Consider the following 19658-nt stretch of genomic DNA (forward strand, 5'->3'; position numbering starts at 1 on the left):
AACCCAAGTGACTATGAAACCAATGAACAAACAAGACTGGAGTAACACGGACACGTATAATTTAAGAAAATAGCAAGTTATAGGATTTATTTTTTATAAAGGCATTTTAAAAGAAAGGCTTCAATTGTGCTCAGGTGAAACCAATAAATTTGTCCTCAATATATGCTTCTAGTACTTAAGATAAAGAAAGTCACGCAGATAAACCTTAGTAGGTAGCATTATGGTAATCTTTTCATAAGGCTGAAGTGTTCTTGAAAAATCTTCCAATGTATTATGTACACACGCACGTTCCACTGAGTAAAGAAAGTCTTGCATTTCCATTTTTTTTTTTACTGCACAAATGTATTTATTGGGGCCAATCAAAGAAAATCACTCCAGCAGATACATTATGTACATGCTCTGCAAATCCCCCACATAAAGATACGGTTTGCGCAAAATGTACTATTGGCAGGACAAAAATATATAAAAACATGAGGTCATTCAAAGATTACAGTACATATGTGGTACTTAGCTGCTGTTTACAGCAAGATGCGATGCAACGGGTCTTGGCTCCTTGCTAACTAGAAGAGACATTGAATGTTTTTTCTATTTGTTTTAAGTAGAACAAATTCTGAAAACATATTTTCAACATGTAGAAAAGGTTGAACTATTTATTGTACATTTCATTCCTTTGAATATTGATACAACTTGCTCTATTTATTAGACATTGTTAAATCATTTAGAAAATGCTTATGGAGAAATGACCCCCAATTAATAAAATGACCTGCTAAGAGCAATGTATACTGCATGATCATTTTTATTACCCAATTTATATATTCATACATATCATACTTTATCATATCATACTTTTCAAAAGCAGAATTAGTAGAAAGCTTTAGTACGATCAAATACTTTTCTTTGTTTCAAGTATAAAGAGCATACTATGCTACACTATGCTTCGAGAGATATGACCATGGACACACCCGGTCAGTTAAACAGGAGATGGTGGAACGCCATACTGCGCCTGATTTTATGCAAATTAAATTGATGCTTCAAAATAGAGGCATTTGCATGGTTGGACATTTTGCATATTCTGAGGAGAGGAAAGTGGGGAGCACGTTTAGCGAAATATGGGCTGAGCACACTCATGTGCCTCAGATTAAGCTCACATGCAAAAGCAAGATTTCAATTTAATATTGCGAGGTACGATATTTATATTACATGGAAAGCGTAGAGACGACACAGTTACAGGGGTCGTAGCCTGTTTAGCGCTGAAGCTGCAGATCTCTATTTCCCCAGTGGAAAAAGAATGGTGGTTTCCTCCAAGGTTGGTGGGTATCAGGCCTCATCCTTTCAAAGACATCTGTACCTGGATTTGTACAGGAAAGCACCTTAATAGTCGTACTTTAACCAATGTAATACAAAACAAACAAAAAAAATCCAAAACTACAACACCTGTAATAAAGACAGTCCTACAGGCTTAGCGGAGCAGTACTTTAAGAGAATGATGGAATGACTGAAACGAAGGAAGAGCTTGGTTCTAGGCTGGACTTTGAAGTGACCTATTTAGTTTCTCCACCATGCGCCTTTTGCAGTCGAACCTGGCAAACCCACAAAATTAGGCGCAGAGGCCCAAAACTGGTATTGCCCTATGTATGAACAAGGCGGATCAATAGGTACATTTCTGCAAAATTAAATACACATTTTTTTACCAGTATGTAAATTACTTCTACGGTGTCTCTATTGCACATGCACACAGATAACCAGCGCTTGGCTCTAACACAGAGCATTTATAATAGCTTCTTTTTAATAAAACACATTCAACTTTTTTCACTTCTGAATTTGCTACAAAATGCAATGTTCTATCCAATACATACAAGATTGTACTATTATTACTAGTTTTCAATGCCGCACACCTTAATTTTATAAATGAGTTGGTAAGATGCTACTATTTTTAGTAAATTTACCAAGTATATTCAGTTAATAAATTTAGGCAGGGAATGTGATGTGCTATTTGTATCATAAACATATTTAGTTTTTATTTTTACTTATGTCATACTTTCTGCAACTGATAAAAAATATTTATAATAATTTTACATCTAACTAAATCCGACAACTCTTGACCTTTGTCTAGATCAGTCTACTTTCTGAAGATAACACTAAGTGGGCTTTCCAGATCTCCTTACAGCAGGCCTGTCCAACCTGCGGCCCTCCAGATGTTGTGAAACTACAAGTCCCAGCATGCCCCTCCAGCTATCAACAGGTTGTCTACTGGCAAAGCATGCTGGGGCTTGTAGTTTCACAACATCTGGAGGGCCGCAGGTTGGACAGGCCTGCCTTACAGGATCACAGGTGAAATATGTAACACATGTGGATCACTTAGAATGTGGCAGACAGTAACGAACACACCTGCACTCCCAGCTGAAGTGGAAAACATGCACCGCTGGAAGACCATGGTTGGGAAAAATGTTCTAGAGTGCTGGAGCTGAAACCAGCCCTTAGGCCTCAACAACAGGACATATTTTGTGGATCTTTTAAACAGGAAAACCATGGAATAAGGCTGGGTACGCGCTACAGTGTTTTCAGCCAATTGTCGGGCCAATCAAACGATAAAGGAACGTGCAGCCCAATATCGCATTATAGTGTATGCTGCAACGAGGATCGTTTGAAAGTACAACGTATCGTTTCATTTGATTTTTAGACCAAACCAAAAATCTCATTCAACGATGGGACAATGTCCTGCCAATTCTGCAGTGTGTATACACTCAGGAACGGCAGTGTCCATAGATCTCTATGGAGTGTGCAGTCACAATCTTTTCAACCGATGGTTACGACAGATGAAGAGCACAGGTCTGAAGGTAAATCGTTTAAAACTTGTTGAGTGTGTGCACATGAATCGGCTGCTGATGAGGATTTTTTTTTTTTTTTTTTAAATCGTTTATACAATCGGAGAGAACTTTTGTAAAGTGTGTACCCAGCCTAACACTTTTCCCAACAATCTGTTATAAGCAGCTGCGGAGAGGAGATCCAAAACACGGTGCACTTCTGAGTAGGTACAAAAACAAATGTTCTAGAGATAAATCAACAATAAATCACAGTAGTAAGTCTCATCAGTCTGTGCTATCTTACTAGCTTAATGTCAAGGCCGAAATCACAGAAAAGCAGTTTTAAATGAAAGATTCCCTTTAATCTCCATAACATCATGGTACAATTACTAATGATGTGCTATAAGATTATTTATTGCATATGAAGAATACTCTGTAAGATATAAACAATAGCAATCCAAGTGGGAGCATGCTACACAAGCCTTGGGTGCTGCGGATATTGCAGACACTGGAACGGAAGCGCCATGAATAAGTCTATTCTTCCAGTGAGAAGTTTCCGTGACATCACCCACAAGACTCATTTTCATGCCCAGCATTTGCACTGTCAATATAATGTATTTTATGTACATGACTTTCAGCTTCACGAGCTCTCTGAAATCCCTTCATCTTCTCGCTGTCCAAATCACAGCTCTTTGAAGCTCCCTCCTAGGCCAGCACTTCTAATACTCCTCTTTCTAGATAAGATCATCTTGGGAGTTTATAATTAGCTTTTCTATTTACTAAAACGATGGCTGGGAACACACCAACATGTGTATGGAAAGAGAATAGGACTCACTGATCTCATGTAGACTTCCTATATATGGATCAAACTAAGTGACCTCTATATACAAATGATGAAAAGGAAGACTATTCATATGTTGTAACATACTGCACATTGGGTATGTTCTATATATATCACAGGCTTTGATGAGTGGCTTAACATTTACTGGACACTTTTTGAATTGAAAAAAGTAATATTTGTAATTCAGAGGTAATGCTTCCGTTGTACTGTCTTGTTACTCCATCTACACCCCCCTCTTTCATATACTAATCATAATATTCATAATATTCTAGCAATATAGCCAGGCCCTGGATTTCAGACCTAGGGGTAAATGTATCAAGCTGAGAGTTTTCCGGCGGGTTTGAAAAACCAATCAGATTGTAGCTATCATTTATTTAGTACATTCTACAAAATGATAGCTAGAATCTGATTGGTTGCTATGGGCAACATCTCCACTTATCAAACCCGCCGGAAAACTCTCAGCTTGATAAATTTACCCCCTAGTCTTCTTGACTCAAACAAATTTCAGCCACCATAGATTTTGTTTTGCACCCCATATTCCATAAATAAAAATAAGTGGACACCCCCTTACATTTTTCCAGTCCCACTCCTCCCATGGTAACTTACAACACATTAACCGTACAGATACTCACCTGGTAATAATGGTCCAGAGATACGGATGCCTCATCGCTCCTAGATTATGGGGATATGACTGAATTCCGGGGTTCTGGCTGTACCCCAGTCTCCTGCCAGTGATAACGGATCTTCATGTTCAATATTATGCTGGAACATTACAGTGGAGCATTTATGATGTGCTATTATAGTATACTATAGCACATTATAAGCCTATCTAGCTGGTAAGACCATGGTTATGCCAGATCCTGGGAATGCTGTTATGTGGTCCAAGTAGAACATTTTACACTCAGGATCCAGGAGTTGAGCCTCAGCACTGGACTACATGTACAAGGTAAGTACAGTAGGTAGTACTAGTCACACTAATCGACTGTAATGGAACAATATGAATTATGTTCAAGACATGAAGAGAATGACACCTGATAAATTTATTGGCCAAATATAGGGATATAAGTGAGCAATGACAACAGGAATGCAGGTTTGCTGATTTTTTTTTTACTGTGAGCACATCAATATGAAAATACTGCGAAAAAAATGGGTGCGACTAAAACAATGTAAAGATTAACAGCAGATTTTATAAACAGGTTTTGTATCACCCAGCAATACATAAAGTTTATATTTATGTTATTCATTATTATATAAATAAATTGTGATTATGATGATGATTAAGACTTACAATAGATTGCATAATTTTGCTTTAATAATGGTATTCACACATTTTCATAAACACTTAAAATATTTATGCATTTCAATGCTAGAAAAAAAAAAGGGAAAGTGCCCCGTTCCTCCCCATCACTCAGGAGCCAGAAGGCCCCAAAGAGGGAGGGAAACAAAAATCGATCTTCGGGCCCTACTTCGCCAAAGCTAGGGAGAGCTCTTTTACATCCCCGACCTGTGGAACCAAAAGGCAGCTAAGGAGGTAAGGGTCTTCAGGACCACCTCCATCGTAAGGCTCGGGCTGTTCCCCTTTATCCTGAGGTCGGCCGAAGCTTCCCGAAGGAGACTGGTTCTTCAGCTCCACCCAGAAAAAGGGAGCCTCAGATGACTTGGGGAGAGAGCGTTGCCCATAAGTGTCTATACCCAAACCCCATCCAAAACATGACACTCCACAACAATACAAAAAAAAACAAAACATAAAAAGTGCTTTGTAATATATATGTTAATAAATAAATAAGTACCCGCAGGCCGCAGCCTAATGGCTGGTGGGTTTGAAAACAATTCTGGTCCAGCCAAAAAACCAGGACCAAAAAATACAAAGTGGTGCAGCGTCACTAGTGTATTGTGCTTTGTGCCTTACTCTGTACCGTGTGATAATGAATGCCCCCACCAACTGTGCATTATCAGGTCACCTCCGGGCCCTGTCCCCCCAAAGTCACCAAGTCACCATCGGACCAAACTTTCCCCTGACCCTTTCAGGGGAGCTCCAAATCTATTACTTGGACAGGTAGTCACTTCATCTTCGCCAAAAGGATAAGAAGCAACAAATCAAATTATATTTTCAAACTTGCTTTTAGTTTTAAGTACTTACAGTAGACTTTAGTTGTCCTATGTTTTTTTTATTGTTTTATACATATATGCTGGGAAAATACAAGCAAAGATCAATCTTGCATTTATGCTCAGAAAGTCAGAGAAAAAAAGTGGTAGAAGAGTCCTGTAAGGGATAGATGAGCCAGAAGGTAATAGTCTACCTGAGTCTACCTTCTCCAACCCACATTGACCACTGCATAGCAAAGCAATTGGATGCTGTGTGCAGTGATGCTGCCTGGCTTAGCCACACCCATGTGACTGAACAAACCAAAGCTGTTGGCGATGTTTCTCATTAAACAAGTTTAGTTGTTGTCATTTCAATATCTTTTCAGCTCTATACACTTTTATAGTAACATGCAATATCCTTGCTTGTGATATTCATAAACCCCTCATTTAAACGTGTTTAGGTGTGCTAAAATAGAATACATTATTGAATTCCTCTCTCCAAAGTTACATAGAATAAGGACCTTTTTTTGTACTCTACTAGATTGGCTGCTGATTCAGTCTTGTGCTCATTTGCATAGAATGTTACTGGCACTACTGAGGAAGAAATCCAATAGAATTGTTTTTTTTTTCTGTACTATTTTGTGTCATGAGCCTGCCAGCTACACTGTTGGATTCATGTGCACATAGACGTGTTAAGAACCAATCTCTCTGCATAAAAAAGGAAATGGATCTAATTTTAGTGGATAAAGAGTAAGCGTCTTTGTCGGAATCTAGATATGAGCGCATTTTTACTAAGCCAATCATCACCTTACGGTGGCCAGTGTGTAGAGAGAATCTATGGTGAATTCCTTGCATACCCGATCAGGACTGGAAGTATGGGTAGTTCACCTTAAATCTTCCGTAAATCCACAAATAGCTAAGACGACAATGGCTCCAATATACAAAAGCATTTCACATTTAAAAAAAAGCAAAAAACAAAGAATTTAGTGATAAGCCTGATTGGACACAACAGACAAGTGCCCTTCATTATGAAACAAAAGCAAATTCATTCTATTGACAGACGCTGATTACATCAAAGAAATTTTTGTAGGTGACCCATACCTGTTTCATCTGCACATTGAGAGTAGGAGATGTCTTTAAGCAATTGTAATCATCATCTAACAGGCAAAGGGGTTTCTAGATCAGTGAAAGGATAGTGTGACAAGTCCTCAGCTACAAGCTCGCCGAGAACAACGGTGTATTGATATGGTAGAGCATGTATCCCAGTGTTGGTCACGCTATCTGCAGCATTACTACCAGGGGTTAATCGCTCAGACAGCCAAATAAAATACAGAGAGAAGCGTATAATTATGGAGACACTGAAAGGCCACGCTCAAATCTGAAGCTTAGTGGCGTGAGTAAGATCTTCAAAGAGGAGGGGGGGAAAAGGATACTTCTAAAAATCAAATGTTTTTGCTGCTGTTTAGTAGGGAACAACACTTTGCATACGCACACAAATAATATCAATATAACTCTCAGCCCAAATTATTTTTTTTATTTACCAAGCTTACCATTTTATTATGACTACCTGTTCCTATATACATATAGGAACAAGTAGAGAATTATAATATATATATATATATATATATATATATATATACACACACACACAAGTTAACCCGTGCATGATACTCATGCATTCTAGTCAAATCAAGCTACTTAAGGTGTTAAAAAGGTTCTTGTCATGCATTTGGGCCTAGTCCAGGCCTCCTCAGGGGAAAATCGTTACTTCCCGACGCAAGCGCCCTTTTTAATATGTGTTCATGAGGTAAAATTACCTCACGAAAATGAGTTTGACCCCATAACTCGTAAATTTAGCCTTTACTACCCCTCCCACAGGGGAAAGGGGGGATGATGGAAGTTAACTGACTTGACTATTCTAATTTTTTTTGTCAAATAATGTCAGTATACCAAATTTCAGGTCAATTGGATGAACCCTTTCTGAGAAACGTTTTTTACACACACACACACACACACACACACACACACACACACGTGTGTTCATGAGGTAAAATTACCTCACAAAAATGAGTTTGAGCCCTACCAAATTTCAGCCCTTTTTGATTTTTTTTTCCCACACACACTAAGAATTTAGGTCAGTGTATAACTCTGCCCAGCAGGTGGCGCTGCAACTTGGTTTTTTTTTTCCACACACACACACAGACAGACGCCACTAAGCATTTATATATTAGATATACACATACACATATACATACTGATGCAGGGTTGAATGGAACTTGGGTGCTATTTACGGCCCAAAAAACATGCATGCAAAAATAGCGTATTTCAGCCCATATGCACATCTCAAGACGCGTCACCTCTGCATTGTATCATATGTGCCATGGCAGACATATGGTACTTACACCCACATAAGCATAGGCAGAACCCGGTCGTGAGAACAATAAAACTTTATAAATATGTTTTACAGGGAAAGACACATTCATTATTGGACTTCATATAATACAGCAGATATAACCTTCCTTCTCGTGTACGCATGAAATAAAATACATTTTTTTAAATGAAATATGCACACAGAATCCTATAATATAAGCACCAGCAATGCAGATGGCACCATCTCCTTCATAGGTGAGTTCATAATCAGCCAATCTGAAGCAGTTGGCTAGTGCTAGGCTGGTGAAAATAATATGTCTGTAGTAGACGTATCTGCATCTAGGTCTGTATTGGCTCACAATTCCTAGAACCCGGACTCTTACTGTACTCGCCCTATAATAGAACGCCCATTCCTTCCCCTTTCACGCTAGTCTGGATGCTGGTATTTTTGTGGATATGCAAAGAGCAAATTCAAACAATTTATGTTACACAAATGGGTGTATGTTCAACCCTGTATCAGGTCCATAGTTTCCCATCAGATAACTGGAAAAGTAAATTTCCCAAAGATATACTTCATCCAAACGCTAACAGTAACTGTTCCACTCTCTCTATTAAAGGATAAAAAAAAAAATCACATTTTATTTGGACTTCAAAGAACGTCCTCTAACCCACTTAAAAAAAACTATATCTAGTGGGGGACGTGACATCCCAGATGTAAACTGTACCACTATCTTACACAACTAGTGGCTACTTGCTGGAGAAACTGTAGTAACAGGGGTACACTCCTCCACATACGGTGGTCCTGCCCTGTAACGGCCCCTTAGTGGGACATGGTACTCAACTTTCTAAACAAAATGCTGGAAGCACCAGTCTCAAAAGACCGTTGGACATTCCTTCTATGTTACCCTCCCTACGATCTTGACAAACTCCCCAAGAAATTAACATCCCATATCTTGGCCACAGCGAAGAGTGTACTGGCCAGGAATCACAGAAATCCATTACCTCCTACAACTCTTGAACTCATAAAATATATCTGGCACATCGTGGCTATGGAAGAAAATCACCCACTACCTGCATAACTCCTTGTACAGGTCAGGATCCCCTGCTTCTTTAGGGGAGGCCAGAGCTAGCCTCTAGAACAATACATGATGTACCCAGCATGATTACGTTTCAATGCTGTATTGCACTTACTACCCAATGTCATGTGACTACTTTACTGAAGTCACTTTGTTGTTGTTTATCTTTGTCTTGAATTTTCATAGGCTGATGTCTAGACCCCCCCCACCCCAGTGCCCTACCTTCTCCCTTCTCATACTCCCCCCGTGCCCTACCTCCTCCATTCACATACCCCCCGTGCCCTACCTCCTCCATTCTCATACCCCCCGTGCCCTCCCTCCTCCATTCTCACCCCCCCACCCCCTACATTCTCATACCCCCCACCCCCGTGCCCTACCTCCTCCATTCTCAATACCTCCCCTTGTGCCCTACCTCCTCCATTCTCATACCTCCCCTTGTGCCCTACCTCCTCCATTCTCATACTCCCTCCTGTGCCCTACCTCCTCCATTCTCATACCCCCCCTCCTGTGCCCTACCTCCTCCATTCTCATACCCCTCCACTCCCGTGCCCCACATCCTCCATTCTCATACCCCCCCACCCCGTGCCCCTACCTCCTCCATTCTCATACCCCCCACCCCCGTGCCCTACCTCCTCCATTCTCATACCCCCCCCCCCGTGCCCTACCTCCTCCATTCTCATACCCCCCCCCACTCCCGTGCCCCACATCCTCCATTCTCATACCCCCCCACCCCGTGCCCTACCTCCTTCATTCTCATACCCCCCCACCCCCGTCCCCTACCTCCTCCATTCTCATACCCCCCCTGTGCCCTACCTGCTCCATTCTCTAACCCCCCCGTGCCCCACCTCCTCCATTCTCTAACCCCCCCATGCCCCACCTCCTCCATTCTCATACCCCCCGTGACCCACCTTCTCCATACTCATACCCCCCCTCCTCCATTCTCATACCTCCCCTGTGCCCCCCTCCTCCATTCTTATACCCCCCCCCCTGTGCCCCACCTCCTCCAAATCTCATAACCCCCCCATGTCCTACCTCCTCCTTTCTCATGCCCCCCATGCCCTACCTCCTCCATTTTCATACCCCCCCCAATGCCCTACCTTCTCCATTCTCATACCCCCCCCCCAATGCCCTACCTCCTCCATTCTGATACTCCCCCCCCCCCTTTCCATGTAACAAGATTCAGACTCAAACGCACCCCTGCTAATGCTTTGTTTATTGTATTTTATCTGTAAAAGTTGAACTTGGTGATGAAAAACCAAGGTCTATTTTGTTGTTTTCACCTTCTTATATGTATTGCTTTATTGTGCTGTAATGACAAAATAAAGAATAAAAAACAAACAAAAAAACAATCAATCTGCGTGTCCTTAAGTGGCATGGAAGTAAACATTGTAAGTACGAACAGTCAGGAAGAGCAGGTGAGTACAACAGATAACTCCTGCATTTAATATTACATACAAGAAGTTATTTATAAAGGTGATCTTCGTATCCTTCTGTGTCATTGCATCAATCCATCTGAATGTGGCTGCCGGATTGCTCTTTCAAACAAATTTATTAATACTGCAACTCTCAGCTGGGCATTGCACTATTGCCTCCAAGATACAATTTAAAATTCCTGTTAAAGAACCTATGTCTATCATCCTCACTACTAACCACCTCTCACTCTTGCCTCCACAACTTCTCTCTTACCGCCTCTAAACTCAGGAACGAACTATCTGTGCTTGATTACACTAAGCCACAACCCCTTAAAGTTCTAAGCATTTGGCAACATTCTACAATCCAATCTATGCTGACTGGGAGCTGTCATTATCGTTCTTATCAAATTAAGGGCTCTCAATAATTATCGTATTGCTTGAAACTGTCTATTTATTAATATATCATGTGTATAGTGGTAATAAAACAGCAGGGTAGTTTACTTAACACAAGCCAGTAGCATTGGATGAATAATGGCAGCAATTCATGAGTAACTTCTAAAAATAGATAGTATCATCATCATCACCATTTATTTATATAGCGCCACTGATTCCGCAGCGCTGTACAGAGAACTCATTCACATCAGTCCCTGCCCCATTGGAGCTCACAGTCTAAATTTGCTAACACACACACACACACACACACACACACACACACACACACTTCACCCTATACTACAACATGTCAAACAAATCTTGTTTTATTCTTGTTTCAATTTAAGAGAGATGTCCACTCACTGACATTTTAACTTACATCCCCCAATTGGTAATAAAACAACTTTTAAGCATTGTTTTCATGTATCTGTTGCAGTATGGTTGAAAACCAGACATTTAAAACACTCTTAATATTTTCGGTAGCGCTATAGATTAAAGGATAATCTCAGGAAGTGTGAGGATCTCATGCCAATAACTCTCTCAGTTTGGGATAATTTATCCCCATCAGCGCTCCAATGGTTCCTGCTGCTGGACTGACAGCTGTTTTCCAGAGTGCAGCAACATTGTTACAACAAGCTACAGTAATCCGGGCTGCGTGCCAATTTCTATTGTAGTGAAAGGGGAGGGGGGGGGGGGGGGGGGGGGGGAGTAGGAGGTGAGAGCCCAGACTACAATCTTTTGAAACTCACAAGAAATCCTCTTTTCACAAGTAGATAGGTAACACGGCACTTCAATATATGGTTTATTTTTTCACCAAGATGAGCAATAATATATAAAACGATATTTAGAAAATTATTTAAAAAATTGCTGCATATAACTTACAAAGTGTGGGGCTTGCCTCTTTATGATAAGAAGCCCTCAACGCAAGACTTTGTTGTATTATATGATATGAGGTGACAAACATGCATATAGTTTGAGGTTAGGTATAGCTTGTCACCATGACAACACAGTAAGCAAATCAAATTAGTATTTGCTATAAAACTTGAGCAGTATTGTGATTTTGTAATCTTACGAAGCCAATCTGTTTGGCATCTGGAGCCTTTCCCTAACTTTTGCCATAACTGCGTGCACATGTCATGCTCTATAAGCAAATCTGCTTATTGTAAATTGAATGGGGACTATTGAGGACACGCTTAATGACAGGACCACCAGAACAGACTGTATCCAGGCCCTAAGAAACCCTTCCACTTGTTAATTTAATAAACAGATAGAGAGCCTGTTAAGTGTCTGCGCAGTTATAGACACATAATTATAGCTGCAACACAATAAACAGATTACAATTATTAAACAAACAACCCTTTTGTAAAAAAAAAGAGGCTATTTTTAAATTTGTTTATTCTTTTTGTGTTTGAAAATTACCTTTGTAGCGCACCACGGACTTGTTATACGGTCATATGTAAAATCAATGTAAACACCTCTGTTTGTTCAGTTACAGGGTGTGAATTAATGTATGTATTACTTTCTGCTTAGCACAAATCTGCTTTGATTACTTGCACTCATTAATTTATATCATAACGGGGGCTGACAGGGGAAACCTATCCTATTTCCCTTCGTATCAAGCTAAGATAAATATTAAGAGATGAATATGGATAATATTTACGTTGCAAGAGTATATTTTCCATTCTCAAGTGAGCGTCTTTCTACACATAAAGTGATCAGAGATGATTAATATGATAATGGTACATTTGGGATAGCTGTATTTAATTGTAGTTTATATTGGCTGAACCAGAGTTATATTTAGAATTAAGGCCAACTAGCCACATTCATAGAAATGTATTGTGTTGCTCTTTACTTTTCCTTAATTTGTTTTCTGTCACTCAGGGTTTTCAATTATTATTCAATTCAGCCCGTTAAGTAATTATACAATTTCAGCCCGTAAATTATCATCTCTTAAATAGTTCCATAACAGCATATCTTATATCACTGCAAAGGCGATGTTTACACTGGCTAAGGTGCATATTTATCACTTTTTTTCATTTAAATCACCCGAAAGCTGCCGCATATTTAAGTATCCTGTTAATTTATGACTAGGACATCGTATGTCCCAGTCTCTTCAAACGCAAAAGCAGTCCCGATAGGTTTCTATGGCGATAGGTTTCTATTTCGTACTATTTAACAAATCTTTGTGCTGGCGTTAGCCATAGAAGCCTATGGGGAGAGCATTGCAGTAGAGTAATCTTCGGATCCCTCACCGCAGCTTACCTGCCCCCTCCCCGGTCATTAACGTAAAGGTGGCCAATTTACAATGGCGACCATAGAGGACATAGGAGACTAGTCTGCAAGGGACCGCAGTTCTTTGTGACTGTTGTTCCTAGTGAAGAATTTTAATAAATAGTCACGATACTTCATTCCTTATCTTTCATCATCATCATTTATTTATATAGCACCACTGATTCCGCAGCGCTGTACAGAGAACTCATTCACATCAGTCCCTGCCCCATTGGAGCTTACAGTCTAAATTCCCTAAAATACACAGTTCACCCTATACTACAACATGTCAAACAAATCTTGTTTTATTCTTGTTTCAATTTAAGAGAGATGGTCAATTTAAGAGAGTCTAGGGTCAATTTTGATAGTAGACAATTAACCTACCAGTATGTTTTTGGAGTGTGGGAGGAAACCGGAGCACCCGGAGGAAACCCACGCAAACATGGGGAGAACATACAAACTCTACACAGATAAGGCCATGGTCGGGAATAGAACTCATGACCCCAGCGCTGTGAGGCAGAAGTGCTAACCACTTAGCCACCGTGCAGCACGATAAGGAGCGAAATTGGATGTGTTTAAACTGCAGTTCATAATAAATATGCCCCTAAGACTATAATAATTAGATAGCTTTTGCCGTTTGCACCGGCGAACAACAACTTTCAGGTTCTCCTCGGTTTTGCTCATAGCGCCTTCGTGCCCCCAAGTCTGCGATACAGTAGACATGGGTAACAGCTGCAAACACCATCCCAAGATGACGTTAGCAGGCTGCAAAAAGGAAAGCTTTTTGTAGCGCGATAAATTCCCTCAGTTAGCCGTCCCCATAGTTTTCCAGGGGGACAATGGTATTAAGCATTATTTTGGTTAATGCAGGAGAAATCTGTGTTCACCTAATGGTAAATGACTACGATACTATAATTTGTGCTAATCAGTCGTTTGAGTTAATGCTAAAATATGCTTTATAAATATGTCCCTCAAGCTTTATAAAGCGCAGATTTTTTTCATTAAATATACTTGAGAAGGTGGTGGTGTTGGCCAGACAGCCATGAGCGTGTAGGGTGAATGATTAATTTAGGGCACATTCCCTCACAGTTGTTACGGCATTGTCAGCTGAAAGTACAGTGCTGGTGGCAATGTGTGCGTTTGCAGCCCTGCAGTAAGAGTACATTTTCAGAAAGAATGGCCTTTCACAATAAGACATTCTTTTTATGAGATCACTTTATTAAACACGTAGGCTGTCCAATTTCAGCCTCTATTCAGGTTCATCTTTGTAACCCAGTCGCCTGTCATCTAGCAATTTGAAGCCGAAGGTAACAAAAGTCAGTTCTGACCCTTCAGTCTGTGTTCCGTTTCTCTAAGGAGCCCAGTAGTTGGCACACGGCTTTGTTGTATAAATGCTAAGTAATTATGTCTCCTTTTAAAGCTAAACATTTTAGCACAGCACTTCCAAGTTAGCTAAGAATATGTAAATTATGAGATTAAGACATTTGTGGGAAGAAAATGTAAAGCATTGAGTCCTTGCCTGTGGCCTCTAGTGATTCGATCCACTAAAAGCTTCTGCTAAGCACTTTGGGAAGCAAATCTGTAAAAGGCACAGTAACCCTCATTTCCTCAGAGAGGGCACCATCGCACAAGGGTCCCAATGGAAGGGGCACCTATTTTCCATGTATAGGGAGTAGGGGGCTGCAATTATAAAAATGGAATCTTTAACAGAGATGGTCACACAAGCATATATTTTATATAATTATCACCTCCCTCCCTCAACGTGTCAAAACAGCAGGATCCTATGCCCAGGACCTTTGCCATTCAGGAGATGCTCTATTTCCCCCTGGTTCCTCTTGAATTATTTATTCTCCGGCCACCAACATTCACTCTGCCATTCATACTATTATAAAGTGGTTTATATAGCTACAAACAGAGACTGTATTTGAAGTACAGCAGTGGGTGCCTTCATTGAATCCATATCTTAATAAACATGTTGGAAAACTATTGAGATGTGTATGTTGCTTTATAAACCATCATTGATCAATTCACCAGCAAAAGGCAGCATCCCATACCGGTCTGTTCCCAGCGACCAGGAGCAAGTAACCAATGAGCCAGAAAATAACTTCCGGTACTTAACTTTTGGGAAACATTTCTACTTTGATGGACTGACTCCTAAATTCTACAGGATTTCGTCCACCCCTAATATGGAGTCTGTAGGGCTTGATGTTCTAAACATTTCAAATGATTCAAAAATGTTTAAATCTCTCAGGCTTCCCTTTTTTGTCAACTGATGTATACACCAGACCAGAGAGTGGAACAACTAGTGGAACAGCTTCTAGGAAGTGAAAAGCTCTAAATATGAATCCTTATTTCACAAGACAAAGAGTCACACCAACTACCTAATAACCTAACCAATATAAACATTTTGGGGAAATCACCCGAAAAATCAATCTACAATTAAATACCCTACCAAAACACTAGCATACAAACAGTAGTTTCAAAAAAATCGCTTTCATTTTCTCTGCAGAACAACAATCTACCTGATTGAATTCAATAGATACAATTTATTTGAGTGACTTTCCTATGCTGGGGAACAAGTATGCTCACAAAAAAACCCAGGAAAAGACAACATTTACTTTGGAGTCTTCTCAAACCCGAGCTCCTAAATTAGCTGTTGTACAAACATCTTGGGCTTTAAAGTTCGCAGTGTCATCTGATGTGATGTGGGCATTACCTGTATTGTCCAACATGGGGAAGTGTCTGTTTCTACAAACATTTGTTTTTTAATCACATACCAGGTTTATCACCCCTTCCTCAGTGATCCATCAATAGACCCTTACTCTCTCCTTAAATATTTCATGTAAGTAGCTTATAACAAGCCTTTAAGTGCTTGAATTAAAATTCTTCAGTCGTCTGAATACACAAGCCAGGTAGTTCAAGGCTCTAGATAAAACGTTATGTTATAGAGGTTCTCTCCCCATAATTAATACTTATGTCTTACACACCCATAAGACCCCCCTATTTAAATGGGGCATTCCATATAAAAAAAAAAAAAAAATAGCCCCATAGATTCCACGTTCCCAATACATTCCTCTCGAAGTCACTTCATCAATTTTGAGGTCAGTGGGGGTATATACAGTGGTATACCAAACCGCCACGTCTCCTGCTGCCTTCATTGTAAAACTATTTACATTACATTCTCCATACCGCCACTTCGACCGCTGCTTGAGGTACAACTCCCCATCTTGAGTGCTCTCTATGACCTTCATGATCCCAATTCCGCCTGCGAGATAATTCACAGCCCCCTTATTTTCAAAAACTCCAAAGTAGACTTTGCACATCACCAAGTTATCACCTGTGAGTCCCATCCTTGTGGTTGTTGAGCAGACATAATAAGTGTCACAAAAGACAGGAGATCACGTTGAGATTGAGGACTTTCATCCTCAGCCTATGATAGATCAGTTTATAGTCACCCAGTCTGTCTGCACCCAATAAGTGACATTCATACAGACAGGGGCGGGCTGGGGCGGGGGGCAGGGAAGCAACGGTCCCCCGGGCCGCTCCGTCTGACCCCTGTTCGGTAAACCCCCCCACCGTGAATTCACGTTTTTTTTTTAATACTTACCTGCGGCCGCATCGCCTCTCATGTGATGCGGCCGCCTGTGCGCACCCCGGGCTGAGACTCGCCAGCCCGCCTCTGCATACAGACCAACAGACTAAGAATACATGAGCGTATTAAAATATCATACTCAAGATATACATTCAAGTCATTAAAGTAATATAATGTACGACTGAAAGATACCACTGCCATTTGGCAAAAGAAACAGCAATTCCACGATAATGCAAGTTCTTTATATGATTTTATTTAAAGACACAGGGCCTGAGTCATTTAAGGAACGTATCTGCAGATTTTGTGAGTATGGTCCATGCTATAGATATAGATATATAGAGATAGAGATAAATAGATGTACTTGCTCAGTGACCCTTGAAGGTTTTTTTTGCAGGTTTTTTTCTTTTGCAGGATTATTTATTCTCATTAAGAGCCGTGCCTATGGGGCCCCCTTGCCCGTGGGGCCCCCGGGCAGCTGCCCATCGTGCCCAATGGAAAAGATGGCCCTGTCTGTGAGGTCCTACAGCATCGAGGGACTTAAAATTAAAAATATTTATCAATTAGATGCAAGAACATTACAAACAATATGGTATTATGATTATAGCGAGGCACAAACGGGAGGAGTGGTACCATTGCTCAGCACAGTCCATTGTACAGTAGAACTACAAAACTATAGCATTACAGCCTAGATGAAGTCGCCCAACTAAACATAGTAGCTGGATAACAAGGGCACTTGTAAGAGGCCAACTATTGAACAAGCTAGAAGTCAGTGGCTGGAAGATAATGTACATGGGTCAACAATCTCCTAGGAATTCCAAAAATGGATCTTGGGGGGGGGGTTGCAGAAGAGGTCCTAGCTGAAAAAATAATATGTGGCAAATTACTGCATGTTTGGATGAGATGAAAGTTGAATTTTCGACCTGAGTGCTAAGAGGTTTCTATAGTACAAAACTAACACTGTACAACAGCAAGGTACCACCGTCCCCCCAGTGAAGTATGGTGGTTATAACGTCATGTTATGAGGATACTTTTCAGCAGTAGGGACTGGCAGTCATATCAGGATCAAACAGGAGAATTCATTTTGAACACTTACAGATAAATCCTGTATAAATATCTGCTACCCTCTGCCTTCAAGTTCAAACTGGGGAGGAGGTTTCTGTTTCAACAGGACATTGGTCCTAAGCACACTTCAAGAGCAATGCTGAAGTGCCTTAAAATGAAGTAAATATATGTCCTAGATTGTCCCGGTTACAGTCCAGACCTTAATCACATTGAAAATATGAGATAAAACCTCACATTTGCTATCAAACACCCAACACAGATCCCAATCTAGTGAGAGAAAGACAGATGTTGAATGCTATAAAAAGGTGGAAATGCTTGCTGTAACATATATTGAGCAAACAGTGTTGGTTATGTGTTATTTAAAAAGATAATACCATCCCAACTAAACTGCCTTCATGCCGACAAGCAGACTGCAGAGGCCAATGCCCAGGACCTGTGCCCTTCATAGTAAACAATTCCAACAACCACAGATCCCTTGAGAACAGAGGTGGATGTGCATCCTGGGAGCAAACTATGATAGTTATAATATAACAGTAGTTGGTGCCACCGATTTTTGTATTGCAATAGAGTCAATACCCTGTGTTCTTACATGTTTAATTGACGCAAGATGACCCGAGATGCGTTTTCACTGTTTACCCTATGACTTTCACCTTTGTTCAATTTCAACAATATGGTTTAGCTCTTTGTGTTTTAAATTATTTATTTGTAGTTACAACACACACTATGCTGTACACCAACATATATGTGCAAAGGGGATGTCCTATTTTGGACAAGCCCATCCTCAATATAACACCCCTCCCTTACGTGAACCTGGATCGCATTGCTCCCTGATCATTTTTGCAGCCACTCTTAGCATGCGTCACAAACATACATTACTTTCCAGTATAGTTCGATGAAGTTTTAATGCAAAGTCTGCATGGCTTCTCTAACCTCTAGTGGTGTGAGCTCATGGTGTGATCTGGTTTCAGGTAAGGTGCAGTACAGAAGGGGACTATCCCACTTGATACATAGGGGGGGGGGGGGGGGGGTCATATCAGGGTGATATTTCCAAAAGTGGATAAACCCTTTAACCACATGTACCTTAATAAATGTGTTTAGTGCTGTAAATATGCATTTCCCATGAAGTATGAAATCCAAAGCTCATCACTGACTGACAACAGATAATGGGGGTCGTATTCAGCAGCTGGATTGAGGAAAGCCATTATCATGTTTGTGGAGCAGTAAAGATGAACTGAGGCAAGCTGAGTAGACCTTCCTCCTTCCTCTGCTGAAAGGTGATGAGTGACGGACTGCAGGATAAACTGCTAAAACATCACAAACAGAGCGAAGACTTAAAAAGAAACCTGTAGTACAGTTGAAAAATGAAAGCCCTTGTGATATGGTAGATTACCTAGAAATTGACCAATTGCTATCATTCAGGTCCTACTAACTAATCCCTTGTGTGCGGAAGACCTAGGGAATAGCCTAGTTTTCTATCTAACAAGCTCAATAATTCTACTGTAGTTTGATACGTGTTTAATAAGTATCAGAGAGTTGTTTTACACATTGTTTACGTCTCAGGTCACGTTGGAGAGGGAAGAGGTGTATGGGGATAGGAGTGTATGTTACCCTAAAATGCTCTACGGTTGCACAAACATTTCCAGCCACAAGTTGATCTATTCCTATATGGACGGACACTCTTTCTAACTAGTCCAGGCCAAACTGTAGTGTTTAGAA

At 40.5% G+C, this 19658-nt stretch overlaps 1 protein-coding gene across 4 annotated transcripts in view; it reads right to left on the reverse strand.

Moving 5' to 3' along the window:
- The window catches only part of METAP1D (methionyl aminopeptidase type 1D, mitochondrial), a 129061-nt gene that overhangs the window by 66610 nt on the left and 42793 nt on the right, over positions 1-19658 (reverse strand). For 2 of the 4 annotated variants that reach the window (XM_075180638.1, XM_075180637.1), the window contains exon 1: positions 4278-4407. The exons of the other annotated variants lie outside the window; for them this stretch is intronic. The gene's annotated coding sequence lies outside the window, so the exon portion shown is untranslated. Of the gene's footprint in view, positions 1-4277; positions 4408-19658 lie in introns of those variants that run through there. 4 annotated transcript variants of the gene reach the window in all.

Source organism: Mixophyes fleayi, chromosome 7, assembly GCF_038048845.1.
Source record: "Mixophyes fleayi isolate aMixFle1 chromosome 7, aMixFle1.hap1, whole genome shotgun sequence".
NCBI lineage: Eukaryota > Metazoa > Chordata > Amphibia > Anura > Limnodynastidae > Mixophyes > Mixophyes fleayi.